The 21276-nt window shown below is 36.1% G+C and overlaps 1 protein-coding gene across 4 annotated transcripts in view; it reads right to left on the minus strand.

Moving 5' to 3' along the window:
• Positions 1 to 21276, minus strand: part of FILIP1 (filamin A interacting protein 1) — a 309418-nt gene that overhangs the window by 61246 nt on the left and 226896 nt on the right. Inside the window, exon 1 of one of the 4 annotated variants that reach the window (XM_074237341.1) lies at positions 26 to 10685. The exons of the other annotated variants lie outside the window; for them this stretch is intronic. The gene's annotated coding sequence lies outside the window, so the exon portion shown is untranslated. Of the gene's footprint in view, positions 1 to 25; positions 10686 to 21276 lie in introns of those variants that run through there. 4 annotated transcript variants of the gene reach the window in all.

The following is a 21276-nucleotide window of genomic DNA, read 5'->3' on the forward strand; positions in this document are numbered from 1 at the left end:
TAAAAACAGATTGCAACTTCCTTACCTTATAATTAGAAAACATGGGAGCTTTAAAAACAACAACAACAAAAAAAAAAACCCCAAAACAAAAACAAACAAAAAAGGGACCAGAAAAGTTTGCTCAACTGCAGCAGGGGCCCCAGCTCAATCCCTTGCTCCCCAGGGAATTAAGCATCACATTCCAAGCATGTCATCAGAACAATGAAAGGTGAATGTTGTGCAAAACAGCCGGGGGACCACTTGGTGATGATGTCATGTTTCCCTTATATGGCTCATTATTGTGTAGATTTCCTCTCAGTCAGTGAGAAGGGGAGGAGCTCCCTTCAGGACCAGAGGCAAGCATGTTCCCTGAAAGTGCTCAGCTCTTAAGAAAATGCATGTTGGAAGGAGGGATGGGGTTGAAGGAGGAGATAGGACCTGAGAGAGATAAAAGAAAGAAATGCATAAATGTAAAGTTCCCACCCCCCCCTTTTTTTAAAAATTATTAATTGAACTCTAAGTATTTCTATGGACCACATAGTTGCATTTAAATAACAACCCAATTAGAAGTGTTCTTATTTCTGCTCAACACTCATCCAAGCTAACCAAAGGGAGGTTTAGTGCCAAGCAAATCTAAATTGCATTGGTGCTAATGGCAAATTGAATTTAAGGATATTTAGGGTTTAGATATTATTTTATATTAAGAAATTTATTTGACTGTAGCAAAAAATGTACTACATCTCCATACTCACCTCCATGCATGTGTCTAAAAACTGCTTAATTTTCTGTGTTCTCATCCATTTCCCAAGTCCTTTTTCCCATCCAAACCTTTTTCCCCCCCCGAGTTAATAATTCAGTCCAAAAAAAAAGTTGTAAAGCAACTTAAAAGGGTTTCCTTCTGAGGGTACCAGGATAGAATACACATTCAGTTTAGCATTAAGAAATTCCATTTAGATTACCTAAACTGGGAGCTAACTTTGGTTAAAATCAGCCACAGGAAAGATAACAATCTTGATGGTTTAGTTGATATAATTAAATATTTGTAAAGCACTTTGAAGTTTTCCAATGAAAGGAACTATATAAATGTTAAAGCTTTGTGTTATGAAGTGAAAACTGATAAGAAAAAAAAAATTGAGGATACTTGCCATCATAGGATCTTAGATTTAAATTTAGCTGGAATGGGACTTGAAAGATTTTATAATCCTAACCCCCCATTTTCAAAGAGGAAGGATTTCCTATGTCCCTTGTTTGGGACCCTAGCTTTCTGTAGAAATTTGCTTACTAAAAGTATTACATAAAAATCAGCAAGGTAGTACAGGATACATTTGAGATAATTTTAGTGCTTCTTAATTTTTTATTTTCTTAACTATATATTGTAGCACATTCTTTTTGAGACTTAAGATAAAGTTATAGATAAATGAGAACAAGAATTACACATTTTAGTAATAAATGTATACTTTTTTCTCTTTGAAACCAAATATAACTTGAGCTAATCTGCGTTTTAAATGTGTATGTGTATATGTGTATGTATAGAAAGAAATATAGAATTTTCTTTTAAGAAACTCACCCCCCCCAAGCTAGATTTGCCACTTGCCTCTAATTTATGGTGTTAAAAGATTTTTCGGGGACACTGAGATTGTGAATTGCCTTGGATCATACAACTAATGTCTGAGAGATGTCTTAAACCCAGGTCTGACTGACTCCCAGGTTGACACGTTGTCCACTATAATATACTACCTCTTGAGTATAACTCACCTCTCATAATGGTAAGCATTTACAGAATATACATTTTAAGTAAAATTTTGACAGGTTTTGCACCCCCCCCCCCAGACCTGTGATTTTATGCATGAAAAGAACTGTTCTTGTGGTCTCCTCCACCAAGGCAAATCTATACAAATTCTGAAGACTCTCCTGTAACATTAAGGGCTCATACTTCTACTATGTAGTAAAGGCAAGACTTGAATCCTTGTCTTTCTGACTCCAAGGCCAGTTTTTTCACTTCTCATTGCCCCATATCTGACATAATTATAAAAGAAGAAAGGAATGAAATGGTCTCCTAACCATTGGGTAGACTCTGGCAATCTTTATGGAATCACACACATATATACCTAATAGAAATAGTTGCACAGTTAAAAATGTATTAAATGGTTAAGAAATACATAAATATTGAGGCAATTAGATGGCGTAGTAGATAGAGCACCAGCCTTGGAGTCAGGAGGACCTGAATTCAAATACAGCCTCAGATACTTAATAATTGCCTAGCTGTGTTGGACATTGGGCAAGTCACTTAATCCCATTGCCTTAAATGAAAATTAAAAAAAAGAAATACATAAATATTACAATGAATAGTGATCATAGCTTCTCTCTGTCTGCTTGGTCTTTGCTCTAGATACCACAGGGTTAAGTCTGACAAAATCTTGGACAAATTGGGCAGTCCATAACTCCAGACTTTAGGAGTCTGAGGCCATGAAGGAGTAATGGTTCAAACCAGTCTTCCTCAATCCACAACTCCTACTGCACTAGAAGATATACCAAAAATATGGCACTTTACATTTGCCTTGCAAAAACCTAAAAAATAAAAAATAAAAATGAAAAAAAAAGAATAAGCAAACTTGAGATTCTCTTTATGCTCAAATTTTTCCTAATATACCAGTCAGGTTGGAAAATATTCATGTTATGAGTTATATTGATAAAAGAACTGATTTTATATACATACACAAGTATGCATCCATACATCTATGCATATTATATGTAATTAGGTACAACATATATTCAACATAGGAATGGGAACCATATTAGCAACTTGGAACTAGGGAGGCTAGATAAGCTTACTGTAGGAAATTTGAACTGAGCTGAAGGAAGCTGGGGATCCTATAAGATAGAGATGAAGGAGTTCATTCCAGATGTGGGAACTGATTGTGCAGAGGTTAAGAGATGGGAAATGGATTATCATGTATATCAACAGGAAATTCCAGTTTGCCTTGATTATAGAGAACTTGAAAATGAGTTCAAATCCTGAAAAAAGTAATCTGTGTCCTGAATCAGAGGCTCTTTAGAAACCATACAGAGAATTATATTTTATTTTAAAGATTAAAAAAAAAAGAGTTGCTGGATTTTCCTAAACAGTAGATGGGGGGGGAGCTAGGTGGCACAGTGGATAGAACACCGGCCCTGGAGTCAGGAGTACCTGAGTACAAATCTGGCCTCAGACACTTAATAATTACCTGGCTGTGTGGTCTTGGGCAAACCACTTAACCCCATTTGCCTTGCAAAAAAAAAAAAAACCAGTAAATTGACAAGCTCAAACCTGTGTTTTACGATTATCAGTTTAGTAGCAATAGAGAGTTGAGGTGTCAAACTCCTTCATATTTCACCACAAAATTATAGCAGGAACCAGATTAAAGTGTAATAGGGAAGTATTTAACAAAATAAATAAACATACACTATAACATGGATGATATCAATATGTGGTTTTCTAATGCTACCAATATGCTACCAACAAGAATCTATTTCTATTTGACTTTGACAACTGAGGAAAAACCAACCAATTCAGTAATTCAGGTTCAAGGTGATAATGGTTAGAACTAAAGTGATTTGAAGAGAAGACATGCTAATGTGAGTAGAGAGGAAGGAACATATTAGAGATGGACTGTACAACCACCCTTTCCTCATGGATACTTTTGCCTTTTTAAGTTTTTGTGACACTTTTCTGTCTTGATTCTCCTACCTATCTAATCATTCCTCATTTTTCCTATGCTGCATGTTCATCTGTATCATACTTGATAATTTTGAGTGTTTCCCAATGTTCTGTCTTGGATCCCTTTCTATTTTCTTTATACACTTTTTCACTTGATGATCTCATTTCCTCTTTTGTTCAATTATCAGATCTATATATCCAGTCCTAGCCTCATATCTAGTGAATGATATGAATAATAATCGCTAGTGATAGCATTTATTTAACACTTGAAGAAAAGTGCTTTTCATTTGTTTTCTCATTTGATCCTCACAACAGGCATGTGAGATTATTATCCCCATTTTACAGATGAAGAAACTAAAGTTGAGAGAGGACTTGCCCAGGTCACACAGCTAACAAGTCTGAGGCTGGAATTAAACTGAGATATTTCTAATTGAAGTCCAATGCTTTTACTCTCTGTTCCACCTAGCATCTGAAACTCAATATGTCTGAATACAGTAATTATCTTTCCACCCAAACCCACTCCCCTTCCAAATTTCCATATTACTGTCTTGAGTACCACAATCTATCCAGTCATCCCAGTTCACAACCTTGGAATCAATACCTCCTGCCCTACCTCCTTTCTCTCACTCACCCCCACATATCCAAATGGTTTCCAATCATATGTTCTCTCTCTATAATTATCTCTCTTATCAGTTCCCTTTCCTCTAGTGATACAACCAACACTTTAGTTTAGGTCCTTATCACCTCATTTCTGGACCATTGCAAACCTCCAATTTATTCTCTCTGCCCTGGATCTCTCCATCTACCACAGAGTTGCCAAAATTATTTTCCTAATGTATAAGAATGATGACATCATCCCCTTCCCTCAAACTCTAACTCAGTAAACTCTAGTGGCTTCCCATTACCTTTAACATCAGACATAAACTCCTCTGGAATTTAAAATTCTTCATAGTCTTACTCTATCTTAACTTTCCAGAATTCTTATGCCCCACTTTCCTATAAACTGTAAGTCCAACATTTGCTACTGTGTACACCTAGCATATCTGGAATGCATTTCTTCCTCATTTTTGTTTCTGAGAATCCCTAGTTTCCTCCAGAACTTAACTCAAGCATTTTCTTTGTTTTCTCATGAGGCTTTTTCTGATGTCCACTTCCAAAGTTATCTTGTTAACTAAGATTTATATGTCTATTGCATATATCCATATATGTAGATGTTATCTCCCATACTAGAATATAAGTTCCTTGGAGTCAGAGATTCCTTTGTTGTTGTCTTTGAATCTCCAATGCTTAGCACAGTGTCAAACACATAATAAATGGCTTATTAATAAGAATGAAATGAAGATATAGTGTGAAATTCAAACATTTCCAACCTGATCACTTTAGATGAGTTATTGATGTTCAAAATGGAACTTCAATTGACATAAATTAATCACCACAAAGCTGAAGATCAAGAGTTGTGAAACAACCTGGAACTAAATGGTTTCCTTTTCCAAGAGGAAAAATATGACTGTGAAGAGCAATATGAATTCAGTATATAAAATTGCTTACAGAATCTTAATGATAGCATAAGATTAAGAGTTGTACCTCAAAAAATTGTAGGAAGTGGTAGAGGGGAAAACAAGCTTATTAGAACATTGGCAAGAAATCCTTGGAAAGAGAAAAGAAATGAATAAAATAGGGACATAATCTGTTCAAAATTATGATAAAAATATTTCTAGCATAAATGACAGTGAAATCATTGCATTTAAACATTATAGAAGAAATAGAAATGGTTGTAAAGATGATAAAAGATAGGAAGTCACTAAACTGTTGTTATTGAGTTGTTTTAGTCATTTCTTATCCTCTGTGATTTCATTTGAGATATTCTTGGCAAAACTATTGGAGTGGTTGCTATTTACTTCTTCAGCTCATTTTACAGATGAGGAACTAGGGCAGACAAGGTTAAATGACTTGCTTAGGGTCACATAGCTTATAAGTTTCTCAGGTCACATTTGAATTCAGGGCTTCCTGATTCCAGGGTCACCATTCTATTCACTGTTCCACCTAACTGCCCATGCTACTAGATCAGATCATGTATATGTAGTGGAGGTCCATGCTGGAGGGAGAAAAAAATTAATATCCAAAAATATGATTGATAAAATATCAATAAATATCATCCTATATGACTATTGTCCATTGCTACAAAATCTTTATGAGAATAACCTACATACATATCAAGGACATCATTGATAAAAATGTGAGAAGGGAGTGGACAGGTTTTCACAAATGATATTGGCCTCTACACTACACATTTGTGAGCATGAAATTGATTAAAAGATACAGAAAATACAGGATCCTATTATATTTATTGTTTCTTGAATATTAAAAATGTTTTTGTTTCAGTAGATCAATGAAGACTTAAAGAATCTTTTCTAACAAGAGATTTTTTTCATACATATGTTGAAATAATCCAAAATTTCTTTTAAAGAAGTGAAGTATAGGGGGCAGCTGGTTGGCACAATGGACAGTGCACCAACCCTGGAGTTAGGAAGACCCGAGTTCAAATCTGACCTCAGACACTTAAAACTTACTTAACTGTGTGACCTTGAACACATCACTTAACCCCACTGCCTTGCAGCCCCCACCCCAAGGGAAATATTAGAGGTAACTTTGTTCATTGAACTCTTGATGATTGTAGATATCAAATGAGACATAGTACACAGAAGGAAGGATGACATATGTTTGCCAAAGGCACCTAACACTGCTATGAAGGCTGTCATGGAGTCCAAATTAAAGGTAAATTATCCATAGAGAACAAGTTTTTTCTGTCGATGTGTTGATTGAGTAATACTCTAGAATACTTCAAAACTTCAAATGAAGTGCTTAATCACTTAAAAGAGTGTATCCTAATGATATAAGCAGGAAAATTCAAGAATGCCTATTATCTATGATATGCAGCTGAATGGACAGACCATAGAACTGGTCAATAAGTACATATATTAGATATAACATGTTTTATGATGAACAATGAACTGTAGATGAACAATGAATTGTAACAAATTTTTTTGTGCATGTTCAATACAGATCCCTTCAAAATTCTACCTATTCTCCATTTTTACTAAAAGTAAGCTCCTTGGACCTTGTCTCTCAAACCTCTTGGGGGGTGGTGATTATGACTTAATTCCTTGTCTTTCATTGACAACTTTGAAAACTTTTTAAAGTTAACCAACTTTCCCTTTTTCTCATTCCAACTTGATTTACTCTTTCTTACTTTCTGTGCCTTGCCAAATACTTCTTACTGAGTTCCCCTTCTTAAGACCTCTCCTTTAAAACCTTCTCCTTGTTAGTGAGTCCTCCTTTAGAAAGAGAACTTCTTTTCTTAATTTGGGTCATCCTTCTCCATCTTTCCTCATGTTCTTTTCTACCTTTTCTGCTGGGTCAAGAGGCCTCACTTTCCAAATTTGTACTCATGATAGACTGTCCTTTATGTCACTACTGCTCTCCCCTACTTCCAACCTCAAATATTATATAACCAGTTGAAAATATCATTTTAACTCTTCAGGATCAGTTTCTAAAAAGATGGAGACAGTCTAGAACATTGTCCTGAAATGGGGAAAGCATAATTGGATAACTGTTCATCTGAAAAAGATCCATGGGTTTTCATGGTTTTAGCCAGTTCAGTATGAGTCAATCATGAGATATACGAGCCAAATAGCTGATGAGATCTTAGACTCAAGAGAAACACTGTGTCCAGGAGGAAGGTGATGCTAGTCCCACTGTGATCTATTAGCCTGTGATCTATCATTAATCATCATGCTACCCTGAAAAGACAGCCTGGTCCAATGGAAAGAACATTGGATATGTCAACAGAAAGACTGAGTAAGAGTCCTAGTCAATAAAAGAATCCAAACCTTGATCTTGAGATGGTGATAATTATATTGCCTTCCATGCAGTATTATTGTGAGAAAAGCTTTTTATAAAAGTGAAATAGCTTTAGAAAGGTAGTGGAAATAGAAAAGAACTTGGACTTGGCTGAGATCTGGGTTGATGCTGTTATTTGTTTGATGATGTCAATATTATCCTTAGCCTCATTTTCCTCATTTGTAATATGGGGATAATAATCTTTAAAGTATAAATCTGATAGAGTTACTGTCAAGATCAGTTGAGGTAATGAATACTTTAGAAAATTTATTTATTATTGTGATTATTTTTGTTATACATATTACTCACTAACCTGAATCTTCAGTTCTAATCAGGGGAATCTTCTTTTTAATCCTATAGAAAGTAAACCGATTTCCTCCACCCCCCTTTCTCATGATCTTTTCTTACTCATGCTGTCCTTAGACTTGCCAAAGCTCCTGACTTTCCCTGGAGCCATCTAAGATTTCCAATAGCTTTTTTGGCTTCTAACATCTGCTCTTTTTCCTCCAGGAAGCAAATATGTATATTCACTGTACCACCTTGTAGCTGACCACCTTTGCCAGAATCCTGAGAGAATTCCTGTCTCTCCCCACCATGAAGTCCTTCTCCCTACCAGCATTGAGGAATACTCTACCCCTTAAAGACAACAACAAAATCCCAGGTTGGGTGTATGCTAAACTGGCAAATGGAACTGTTGGCCACACTTGGAATAACCTCCCCCTCTGCATCTGCCAGACTGCATCTTTCCCCATAGCCTTCCAGGGCTCAAATAAATTTATCAGTTTTATTTTCCTAATGAAGTGACAATGAATGTAAATGACAAGACAAGGTTTGTGAAGAAGACTGGAACCTGGGAATCCTTGGACATAACAAGGTCATAACAAGGTACAGGTGTTGAAATGATCACAGCACTTAGTTTGTGGTGTCACATGACTGTGGCATGTACATTGTACTTGAAGAGATATGATAGCAAAATTTGTGCTAATATGTAATCAGGAAAGTTAGGTTAAAAACCTGGTTCTGATACTCTCTAAGCCTAAATTTTACTTATCTGTAAAATAAGATTATTAATACCAGTCTATCTATCCCTATGTAGCTATTATAAGGAAAACACTCAGAAATGTGGCATTGTTATTTAAATATCTTACAATGAATCTTCTCTGCTATCAAATCACAATGTGATCTTAGGCAGGTCACTAAGGTTTTTTGAGTCTCAGTTACCTCATCTAGAAAATGGGAGTACTAATGCAAATTCTTCTATCCTTGGATACTTCTGTGGATCTGTGATATCATCCAGTGAAGTATATCACAACCTTTTTATACCTTCTCTTCCAGTGTGACTTTTCAAATTTTATAAATCTTTCACTACACAGGGATATATGAAATATACTGAACCTTGCTCTAGATTCACTTTTATTATATGAGTAAAATATAAGATCTTCACTCTCACTGTCTTACTGATCTATTTCCTTTTCCAGTGAATCATTTCTTTGATGATATCTTTGACATTTTTCTTGTAGCATATTTCATTGACAATATGCTACATCCCACACACATCTACCATAATTCTCCACATAGTCCTTTAGCTGACATTCAACTTTATTTCTGTGTTATCCCATACTTAGCAAGTATATAGCATTAATGGAAAGACATTACTATTTCAAAAGTGGACCTTTGTTTTGGTTAATAGTACTAGATCATCACTAGTACTAGTACAGCACAATTCCCCAAGAACAAACTAGTCATCTCACTTCCTTTTTTTTATGTAATGTCAATGTTTTGTTTGTCAAGTCAAGTCAATTTGAATTTATTAAGCATTACCACATGCCAGACCCTGTGTTAAATGATGAGGATACAAATTAAGACAAAACCTTCCCTTCCACATCCCTCTCCCCCCCAATCCAAATCAAAACGAACAAAAATCAGTCCCTGATCTTAAGAGACTGCCAAATGTTTGAAGTAAAGCCTTTTCTACTTCCGAAAAAAAGTGTTTTCCCCACAGTATATTTTTAAAGGGACAGTTCAAGAAAAATTGAGTGGGGCTTCCATATGAAAAAGAAAGAAGCAGAAGTATTTGAAAGGGAGGAGGAGATTCATGACAAATATTAGGAGTTTGGAGAGCAGAAGAATGTTATACAGCAGAGGAGAGGAAGGAAAAGAATGGTTGATTGAAAAGAAAGAAATTTGAAGTTCTTTGTGAAGAAGAAAGAACTAGAAACTTTTAGGAGGAAACAGCTGCTTGTCTTCCAAGGAATTTAAAAGTAGATATATAAGTGCTATAAAGTGAAGAGATCATCCTGTAAAGGTCAGAGTAAGAACAGAATAAGGGCAATTGATGATGAAGGGTGTGAAGACTTCTATTGATTGACTTGATAATAGAAAAACAGATATGAGAAATGAAAGCCTGGTTAAGAAGATAGCATCTGAGAATGGGATTTTAATTTCTGAAACATGGCTTAAAAAGTCAGAATAGCAGACTCCTGACAAGGAGGAAGGGTGTCAATAAGAATATATTTGCCTGATATCTTGCAAATTGAATCAAAAAGACTTCAACCTAAAAAGGAAGGAAGGAGGAGAAACTTGCCTCCATATATATATATATTGAGCAAGGAAGTTACCATAGAAAGTAGTTATACTGGAGGAAGAAGAATAGCATTTGAGATACCCAGAAGTTCAGAAAGAAACCAGTAGTAAGTTGGTAAATCATAGGCTCAAATTTTTATAGACAATACAATGTGTAGGCAACAAGGAAGATAAACTAGAGAATTTAATGCAAGGAGGCAAACTGAACCTATGAATAAATAAATAATTCAGAAATTTGGTGAGATCATTCATATCCATTACTGAAATATGGAACAGAAAAGATTTACTTTATTTAAAAGAAACAGAATAGATTAAAAGAGCATGAGGTGGGATTACATTATTATATAAAAATTTACTATATTGTAAACAGAAGTCCAATATTTGATAAACCTTAGGATTCTAGCTTTGGGGTAATAATTCATATTTGAAAAAATTATAAGGAAAAATATAAAGCATTTTGTCAGAAACTGGGCACAGACTAATATCTTATATTAAAATAAACTCCTAATGGGTACATGGCTATTATAAAATAGAGGAACAAGGAAGAAATTACTTGTCAAGATATATATATAGGATAAGAGTTTATACTAGAGATAAAAGAGGTAAAAGATCATAAAAGGTAAAATGGACAATTTTGATTACACAAAATTAAAAAGTTTTGCACATACAGAAAAGAACTCAATGTGGCTAAAATTAGAAGAGAAATAGGTAAATAGGAAAAATCTCTGTTGTAACTTTCTCTGATAAATGTCTTATTTCTAAAATATATTTGAACTGGTTAAAATTTATAAAAATAAGCTATTATTTGAATGATAAATGGTCAAAATAAATGAAAAGGCAATAGCTATATGAAAAATAACTCATTAAAAGCTTTTATTACTCAATTATTTCAGTCATGGCTGATTCTTTATGACCTCATTTAGAATTTTTCTGGCAAAGATACCTCAGTGGTTTTTCCATTTCCTTCTCCCAAATCATTTTACAGATGAAGAAAACAAGGAAAACAGCATTAAGAGAGGGTCATTATTCAGCTAGTAAGGTCTGAGGTCACATTTGAACTCAGGTAGATGAGTACTCCTGACTCTAGGCTGGGTCTCCTATTCACAGTCCCACCTAGCTGTCATTAACAATTAGGAAAATACAATTTGAAAACAACTCTGAAGGTTTACATCACACCCATCATTCCCAGATTGGCAAAGTTAACAAAAATAGAAAATGACAAATGCTGGAGGAATCATGTGAAAATAGGTACATAAAATGTTCTATTGGTGGAACTGTGAACTGATCTAGCCACTCTGGAAAGTAATCTGAATCTCTGTCCAAAAAGTTATTAATATGTGTACATCCATTAAGTAATCTATATCACTATTATATTCCAAAATATTCCAAAAATATTAGGGAAAGAGGAAAACGACCTATGTGTACAAAAATATCCATAGTAGTTCCTATGATGGTAAAAAAAAAAGAGCAAACTGAAGACATGAGGCAATTTCTGATTTGAGTCTCTTCTTGAAGAAGATATGGCTGGATGCCCTTACTCTCTATATTGACTAGATTTATGGAGTTCTGGGGGGAGGGATTCTCTCTTCCTTTTCATTAGATCTGCTAGACACCAGGTAACTACATTTTAGTTGCTGCTGCTGTTGTTCCTTTATTGATATATGCTCCATCCCTGGCCAGGAGTTTGTCATTCCCCTGTCTAATTTTCAAATATTATCCTCTCTGACACTGCCACTTCTCTGTTATAGGCCATTATCACCTCAGGTCTAGAATATTCTTGCTGGTTGTTTCCTTACCTTAAATTTCTCTCTACCACTCAATTGTCAAATTAATCTTCCTAAAGCACAGCTCAATCAGCTTAGTGATATCCTATTACTTCCAGAATCAAATATAAAATTCTCTGACTTTAAAACCCTTTATAACTTTGTTCCTACTTTTCTAATCTTTTTGCACCTTATTTTCCTTTATTTGCTTTGTGATCCAGAGATACTGGTAACTACTACACTGTTTCTCCAAGAAGATGTTCCATCTCACAGCTCCACACATTTTTGGTCTGTTCCCCAAGCCTGGAGCTCATTCCCTCTCTATCTCTGCCTCCTGGTTTCCCTTGCTTCCTTCAAATTTTAGCTACAGTCCTATAGTCCCTAAGATTTTTTTCCCCCCAGTCTTCCTTAAACTTAGTCCCTTCCCTCTAAGATTATTTTACATTTATCCTGAATATATACTGTCTGTAGTTATTTGCATGCTGTCTCTTCCATTGGAGTATGAGCTCCTTGAAGGTAGAGACTGCTTTTTTGCCTTTCTTTGTATACCTGCTGCTAGGCAGAGTGCTTGTTGCATAATAGATGCTTGATTGATTTCTTTTTCTTCTTCTGATTTAGATGCATTGCAGCAGTGAAAACACCACTTCTGCTCCTATGGCAACTAAGAGGCACATAGAGCTCTGTCCTTGGAATCAGAAAGACCAGAATTTAAATTGGGCCTCAGTAATTGTGTGACCCTAGGTAAGTTACTTAACTTTTAATTCCCTCAGGTTCCTCATCTTTAAAAAGGGGATAGGGGTGGCTAGGTGCAGTGGATAGAGCACCAGCCCTGGAGTCAGGAGTACCTGAGTTCAAATTCAGCCTCAGACAGTTAATGATTACCTAGCTATGTGGCCTTGGGTAAGCCACTTAACCCCATTGTCTTGCAGAAAAGGGGGGGGATAATAACAGCAGTTCCTGGGGGCAGCTAGGTGGTACAGAAGATAGAGTGTTGCTCTGGAGTCAGGAGGACCCAAGTTCAATTCTAGCCTCAGTCATTTGATACTCACTAACTGTGCAACCTTGGGCAATTCACCTAATCCCATGCCCCACAACCCCACCGACCCCCCCCCAAAAAAAAAACCCAATAGCACTTTCCTTACAGAGTTGTTGGCAGAATAAAATGAGATAATATTTATCATCACTGTGTAAGCTTTAAAATGTTATAGAAATGTTAGCTAAAAGCTTCCTAACACTTTAAAATCTTTGCAAATGTTTTCTAGGTTCCTTTTGGCAATTACATATCTACTCATGTGACTCAATGGAAGAAGGAAGTACTCATTTGTTTTTTATACTTTGAGAAGTTTTCTGTCTTATACTAGATTTATACCCTAGAAAGAAATTATAATAAAAGTTCTATTGTTATTTTTAAGTCAACAAGTAGGGGCCCCAATACTACTTCATGGTAGTCATTGAAACTCTTTTCTTCTTACTCTAAACCCTTATTGGATGATTTCTCAATAAATACCACCTATAAATTTCTATTATCATCCTTTGTTAGGAAAGCAGCTGCCTAGCCTCTTCTTGCTCTTTTCTTTTTTTTGGCAAGGCTATGGGGTAAGTGACTGGCCCAAGGTCACACAGCTAGGTAGTGTCTGAGATCACAATAGAACTCAGGTCCTCCTGACTCCAGGGCTGATGCTCTATCCATTGTGCCACCTAGCTGCCCCTGCCTAGCCTCTTCTTAAGGAAATCCAGTTTTCTTCTCTTTAGGAAGAAATTCATATCTACGACACCTCCATATGCTGTATAACCTTTTCTTTTCTCTTCTCTGTGTTTATCCTTCCATCCTCAATAAGTAAAGTCCACAGGTCTTTTACTAGTGTAAGGAAATTATCCTGACAAGTCAGAATTATCCTCTTACTTCTCAGATCCTTTTTCTTTTTTACTTTCCACTGTTAACCTTTGTTCCATTATAATATGGTAAATTTTTGTTATATATTTTAATTCTTATTAACCAACCACAGTTTCACAGCTACTATAATAGTAATGACAACTTACCTTTTAATAATGCTTTACACATATGATTTAATTTATCTTCTCAACAGTCCCATAAGAGAAATAAAACAAGTCTTATTTATTTTCCTCAGTTTACAGATAAGAAAATTGTGACTTAGAAAAGTGATGTGATGTTCTCAGAGTTGAACTAGTTAAATGGAAGAACTGGGATTCAACTAAATTCAGTATTTTATTCTACCGCAGGAAAAGTAAAGCAGAAATTTAAGAAAAAAGAACACTTTGACTTAAAAAAATGGGTTTAGACTAGGTGAATCTTGACCTCTGAGTCCATTTAAAAAAATAAGGATACACTCAGAAGCTGAACATGATTTTAAAAGATTTTTTTATCCAATGCTTGAATTGTTCTGCCTTGAACATGAGGGACCCAACCTTTGATTAGCCTTTTCTGTTCAAACTTTTCACCCCCATTGAGGTCTTTCTAAACACCAGCATTCCTGAACAAAGCACAACCCTCAGTCAAGGAGGCTGCTAAGAGCAGTCCTTAAATACACTAAGAACACCACATTCACAAATTCTTGCCTCCCACTCTTGAGCCTAGGATTTGTAATGCAAATCCAAGTGCTCTCGTCTCCTCTTTAAAGAAAAAAAAGTCAGAGGAGAGAACCGATTCAGTTATTTACCAGGGACGCCTGAGACTGCACACTTCCAGTCCTTTCACATCCTCACTTTTTGTTAGCATACTGAATTGTGCGTGGGCAGCATTCACATGCTCCATAATCGGGTGACAAATGGCTGCCAGTCTTGAGCAGTACCCCCGGTGGTGTTCTTCCCAGCAGGACAATCTCACCTCTTATTTTTCAGTCTTTGGCCAGCTCCACAATGCCAAAACAGCTGGTTCACTTGAGAAAAATCAGTCCAAATTGTTTGGAATTGTGAAGACAAAGAGGCAGAAGATTAATAGAATTTTTTTTTTTACTCTTCAACCCTATATACAAATAGAACAAACATACATACTTATCAACAACACTTTCCATTTGTGAAAAGCTACAAAAGATTTTTCTGAGTTTAGATTAACAGATGGAAGAATGCATCCATTGCAGATTACTATGCATTAAAGAACTCACTAACTATTGAAGAACTGAAAGTCTGGCATTCCATAGTTTAAAACAATTTCCTTGTCCATGTGTTTGTCACCATTTTACACTAGCAGCTAATGCTTGCTGAGTGCAAATTTACTTGTGGTGCTCAATAAAAAAAAAAGTATGACTCTAGGTAGCCTAAATGCAAACTGTTTCCCAATTATTTTTAAGACATTGCAAGTCTTTAAAAACATCTTACTCTAAGTCAAATTCCAAGAGCTGGCTATCTTCCCCCCCCCCCTCACTTTAATTTACTGGAGGCACTTTGCCTTTTTATAAACTGCATAGTCAGATGAACTTTATGGGTCTGTTTGGATATATAGACATGCTCATATCTGGTTAAGGTTTTAAACCATAAATAGTAAGAGAAAACTGAGACCTTATTCTTTTCCAGACAATACACTTTTTACAAAACATACACATCAGTAAATACACACACACACACACACACACACACACACACACACACACAGACACAATCTAAAACATCTTCATTTGACAGGTTTGCTTGAACAACTATCTACCATTCAATTTTATTTAAAGCAGCTTATTTCATACAGCTGTTTGAAGATAAATATTCATTATTCCCTTGACCTTTCTTAAAGCCATTCCAAAATGCATTTAAGTTTTTCTTTTTTCTCAGGATATAAAATGTGCCATGTATCTTCTTTTTGAAGCTACACAAAGCTATGGAAATACAGAAATACAACATCAACAAAAGCATGATATCATCATCTGTTCCCCCACCCCCAAGGATTCACACATTTAGCACATATTTGATTTCTCATAAAAGTTTATGTGTCTCTCTCTCTCTTCATAGTATATTACTATGCTTTTTCTGACTGGGGAAAGACTTTATCAAAAGCATGTACAAAAGCCATGCTTTACCACTCAAATTAGTTTTCATTCTATGAGTTTAGTGCTTTGCTATCATTTAGAAATTCAAGGTTTCTAAATGCTAAATCACTTTTCTCCATAGAAATCAAAGAATGTGAATGATAGGATCTCCTGAGATAGTCTAGTTAGATCAGACCCCCAAAAAGGAATCAGATGGAAATACACTCGGAAAGCCCTAACTCTGTAGAAAAAAGAAAGTAAATCCCTAGAACCCTGAACAAAGGGATAGCATTTCTAAGAAAAGCCCACCAAGAAAGGGGCCCAGTGGGCAAGAAATTCATTCCTTTGTAAGTCAAACCAACTCTAGGAGATAATTAAGACTAGCAGTCTTAGCCCTTTTAAGTAAATACATTTTAGAAAACATTGCCACTTTTAGAAGGAAAATCCTTGAAATTTAACATTGGAGTTCTCACAGGAAATCAACAACAAAATATATTCCTTCTGGGTTTTAATACTTCCAAGTCCATAGCTTTTTCAGTACCCCCTTGAATTCCAGTTCCCAGTCTCTTCCAGTAATTCTTCCTTCCTAGCCAAGTTCCTCTGTTGAAGGACTGGGACTCCCTGCCAGGGTTAACGTCACTCAGTGACCATGTAGAAGTCTGAAAACACAAGGTGGTGAGTTCTAAAACTTATTTTGTTATTAAATTTCTGTGTGGTCTGAGGCACATCACTGAACTTCCATGTACCATCATTTTTCTTCTCTGCTTTGGCAGAGAAATGGCATTTAGTATTAGGTATAAAGTTGTGTTCAATAAATAGTTGCTGCATAGGATTCCCACTGATTTTTCATAGTTACTGCTTACTGACTCTAGTAATTGTGCAGAACTGTTTGGTTGTTTTTTTTTTTAACTAAATGTCATTTTCATCTCTTTTTTTCCGTGACTTTTATCATTCATTTATTGTCTCTATCTTGTGCAAAGCACTCCAGTAGGTCTTCTAGATAGAAAGATAGAAAGCAAAAACAGTTTTGCCTTCAAGGACCTTATATTCTCCAAAATATCTCCAAGGATGGTCAGTATTGTTAACCTTAGTTCAAAGAAAAAGTAATTAAATATAGTTAAGTTAAGTATCTTTCTTAGGTAAGTATTCTATTCTCCTTATTGAAGAACTCCACACAGATTTTACAGAAAAAATTCAGGATATTCTTCATGAGTTTTTTCCCTCCTGTTCTACATCTGAAAACCCTTTCACATCACTCCCCTCCCCAAATTCTTTTTTCCTTTCCACCATTTTCTAATGAATAGATCTTTTCCTTGCTCAAGCCATTTCCTCTTGTATTCTTGAACCCATCTCCTGCCATCTTCTCTAGTATTTTGTCCCAATAATCATCCCTTCCCTTTCATTCAATTCTTCAGGGCCTCCCTCAATGAGTTATTGTTAGGTTGTTTCAAGTGGTATCTGACTTCTCTTGACTCCTTTTGAAGTTTCCTTGATATAGATGCTGAAGTGGCTTGCCATTTTCTGCTCCATCTCATTTTACAGGTGAGGAAGTGGAGGCAAACAGGATTAAGTGACTTGCCTATGGTCACACAGCTAATAAGTGTCTGAGACTGGATTTGAACCCAGGAAGATGAGTCTTCCTGATTCTAAACCCAGTGCTCTATCCACTGTGCACCTAATTGCCCTTCTCCCTATCTACTGACCACAAAGATTTCCCAGGCTTTCTTGTTCTTAACTGACTTTACTACCCTCTCATGCTATCATCCTGTATGTCTTATGTCTTTTATAGTCGAACTTCTTTTTTTTTTTTTTTAAGGTTTTTTGCAAGGCAAATGGGGTTAAGTGGCTTGCCCAAGGCCACACAGCTAGGTAATTATTAAGTGTCTGAGACCAGATTTGAACCCAGGTACTCCTGACTCCAAGGCCGGTGCTTTATCCACTACGCCACCTAGCCGCCCTATAGTCCAACTTCTAGAAAAACTATGTACATGGCAATGACTAAACAAAGTAAATATATGGATATATCCATGTAATTTGCAAAATGTAACAAAAATGTTAGATTCAGAAAAGTCCAAGACTTTCATAATTTACATTGTTGCAGAGCAAAATGAGCAAAACCAGAAAAATAATTTATACATAACAGACAACAACTTGGAAAGATTTAAGAATCAATACTTTAAAGAATAATGACTCCATATGTCTGATGATGATGAAGCATGCTTCCCACTTATTGGCAGAAAGGTAAAGAGGTAAAGAATGTGTATTCAGAACAGAACTCATTGTCTTTTTCTCCAAGCCCACACTTTTTCCAAATTTCTCTATTTATTTGAGGGAACCACCATCCCTCCAATCAACCACTATATGTAGTTGTTAGGTTCTTTCAGTAGTATCTTACTTTTCTTGATTCCTTTTGAGGTTTTCTTGGCCTAGAAGGTGTGGTAGTACCTTTACAGGAAACATATAGCATAGGTGTGTTGGGAAAGGATATGTTGAAAGCATATTGACTGGATATCAGAATACTGACTGAAGTTCATTTCTCTTAACTTTCCATACAATGACCTTGGAATGAGACTCTAGTAATATGGCCTTTCTGAGGTTACATTTTTTCCTTACCTGGGCAGCCTGGCTCATGAAGTAACAAAAGTTCTTTGAAAGGTCCTCAGTCACTTTCAAGATCATAAAAGTGTTCTGAGACCAAAAATGTATGAAATCACTGGCTTAAGATGTCAAGAAATTTAATGACTTGTCCAAAGTCACATAGTCATTATGTGTCAAAAGAAGATATTGAACCCAAATCTTTGACTCCAAAGCCCACTTGGCATTTAATTTGCCATGAGACCCTTCCATATTAATTAACATAATTGAGTATATTATAATTATTATTCATATGTTTGGTCCCCTTATAATTAAGTGAATGTACTTGCTTCAGTGGCAATTTGTTTTTTCTTCAAAATGAGAATATCATCTGTCTAGGATCTGAGACTTCCCTGAGATTGCATCCAATCTATAAGTCGTAGAGAGTTGCCAGAGACTGATAGATGGTAAGTGACTTACCCAGGGTCACAAAGCTAGTAAGTTTTTGAAATTAGATTTGAACTCAGATCTTCCTGAGTCCAGGCTTGTTGCTCTATCCAATGAACCAACTAACCGCCCACAAATTTTAAGAGAGGATTTAAATTCAGTTCCTTCTGAGGACTCTGTCCTCTGTAGCAAAAACACACCATGTACCAGGACACAGTTGAAAGTAGAATAAAATGTAATTGGGAAATATTTAACAAAATAAATTTAAATGCAATACAACATAGATAATGTTAACATGTGATTTTCTAAGTCACTCTCCAGCCAGCAGGGATCCTTATGTTCTATTTGGTGGTACTCGTTTCTATTTGCATCTGACAGCATGACTCTACAGCATGCACTCTCTCATCTTACTATTCCCAAAACATGTACAAATGGGGTCACACATTCCAGGAAATGAAAGAAGGAAAGTTAATATATCAGATGAATTGAATAATTCCTGAAAATCAGAAAACAGATTCTGCTTTTGGTCATTGCCAAGACTGAATATTTACTTTATTCCTGGAACCTCTGACTATTTTTCAGAACACCCACATTTCTAGTTCTTAACATTCTGTGTCTCATTGTTTGGATAGAGTAACATGGGAATCAGCCACTGATAGAAAGAAATAAAGGAGGTGTCAGTGATAGAAAGAAATAAAAGAGGATAAAATGATGTCAGACTTTCCTAAGCACAGGATTCATCTGACAGGGTAAAAAGATTTCAACTGATCAGTTTTAACTAGATGTATTAGAATTATTTGTCACAGGAACATCAACACCAGCCACTTGGGAGTTAATGTTGTATAGTGGAAAAAGTACAGAACTTAGAATCAGTTTAAATCCAGAACACACACACACATGACTTGGACAATCCCTTGGGAACCTAGTTCTCAATTTCCTCTTCTGTAAAATGACAGGTTGAGTTAGATGACCTCTTCCAGCTCTAGGTCTATGTTTCTATATCTTTCCTACTTCAGTCTCTCCTTTTATTATTCTTTGTTGTTGTTTAGTCATTTTTCAGCCATGTCTAACTTTTCATGACCCCTTTTGGGGTATCTTTGGTAAAGAAATTAGAGTAGTTTGTCATGTCCTCCTGCAGTTCATTTTATAGATAAGGAAACTGAGGCAAACAATGTTAAGTAACTTGTCCAGGGTGTGTTTGAGGTCATATTTTAACTCAGGTCTTTTGACTCTGGGCCAGGTCAGTACTCTATGCCCTGCATCACCTATCTGCCTTTTAATCTTATAAAAATCAGGGAATCTTACAGAATATCAGAAGGAAAGAGGTGAATTATCTAGGTAGTTCTGAGTGGATTATTTTCTTCCATACATTAAATACATCTAAAACAGTAGTAGCCTTGGGGTAAGTACAACCGCTCTGTCTCTAAGTATAGAGGAAATTTCTGAGCTTCAATATTTGTTAATTTTGTAAACACTAGTGGCCTGATTCCAAGTGAAATTTTTCCCCTTGGGAAGCTCTAGATTTCTATAAAGTACAAATGGTACCAGCTTATCTTGAATCTTACCTCTCATTCTTCCTTCCTTTATCCCTGCCCAGAGACCAGAGACACAAAAGAACATGTTTCCTGAGGAAAATTCTGGTCTTGCTTTCTTGAAGAAAGGGACTTTTAGGAAGAAGGGGGAGAGGGCTTTATAACAAAAGGGGAACACAAAGAATGGGGAATCTTGGAAGTTCAGGCCCCACTCCTCCTTAACAAGGGCCCCTTTCGTTATTCTTTTCCGATCAGCTTCGCAGGTGATGCGGGTCACAGAATTACATCACCAGAGGAGCAGCCAGGAGGTTTTGGAGGCCAGGATGACTGAAACAGAGAGGAATGTATTATCACAGAACACCAAGAACTCAGCCAAATAGCATTCCTTGCTGGGGGTGCTGGGATAAGGGAGAAAAGGGGGGAGGTAATTTTGCATGAATAGGGTAAGAAATATCCTGAGTCAGTATTCTGCCAGCTCCTATAAGTAGATCTAATTATGATCACATAACTCACAAAAAAAGGGTTTAACCCAGACTGAGCTGATTTCCCAGGACAGAGTTTTAAAAGGGCAGCATTAAGCCCTCCCTTGACCTTTGATGAAAAAAATGCTAAATGCTGCACTGGCTCTGGGAGCTTAGGCTAACTGCCCATGGTGAGATGAGCTGTATTCATTCCCTGAAATTACAGGGAAATACATGCCTAACTACTCAACTTAAATTTTGGGCTTATTCATAAGATGGGACTAGTTACATTTTATTAGGCACAAGCATCTGTATGGCCATTGAATAGGGATCAAGATGAGATGGATAACAAATTACAAAGGTAAT

The sequence above is a fragment of the Macrotis lagotis genome, chromosome 5 (assembly GCF_037893015.1).
Source record: "Macrotis lagotis isolate mMagLag1 chromosome 5, bilby.v1.9.chrom.fasta, whole genome shotgun sequence".
NCBI lineage: Eukaryota > Metazoa > Chordata > Mammalia > Peramelemorphia > Peramelidae > Macrotis > Macrotis lagotis.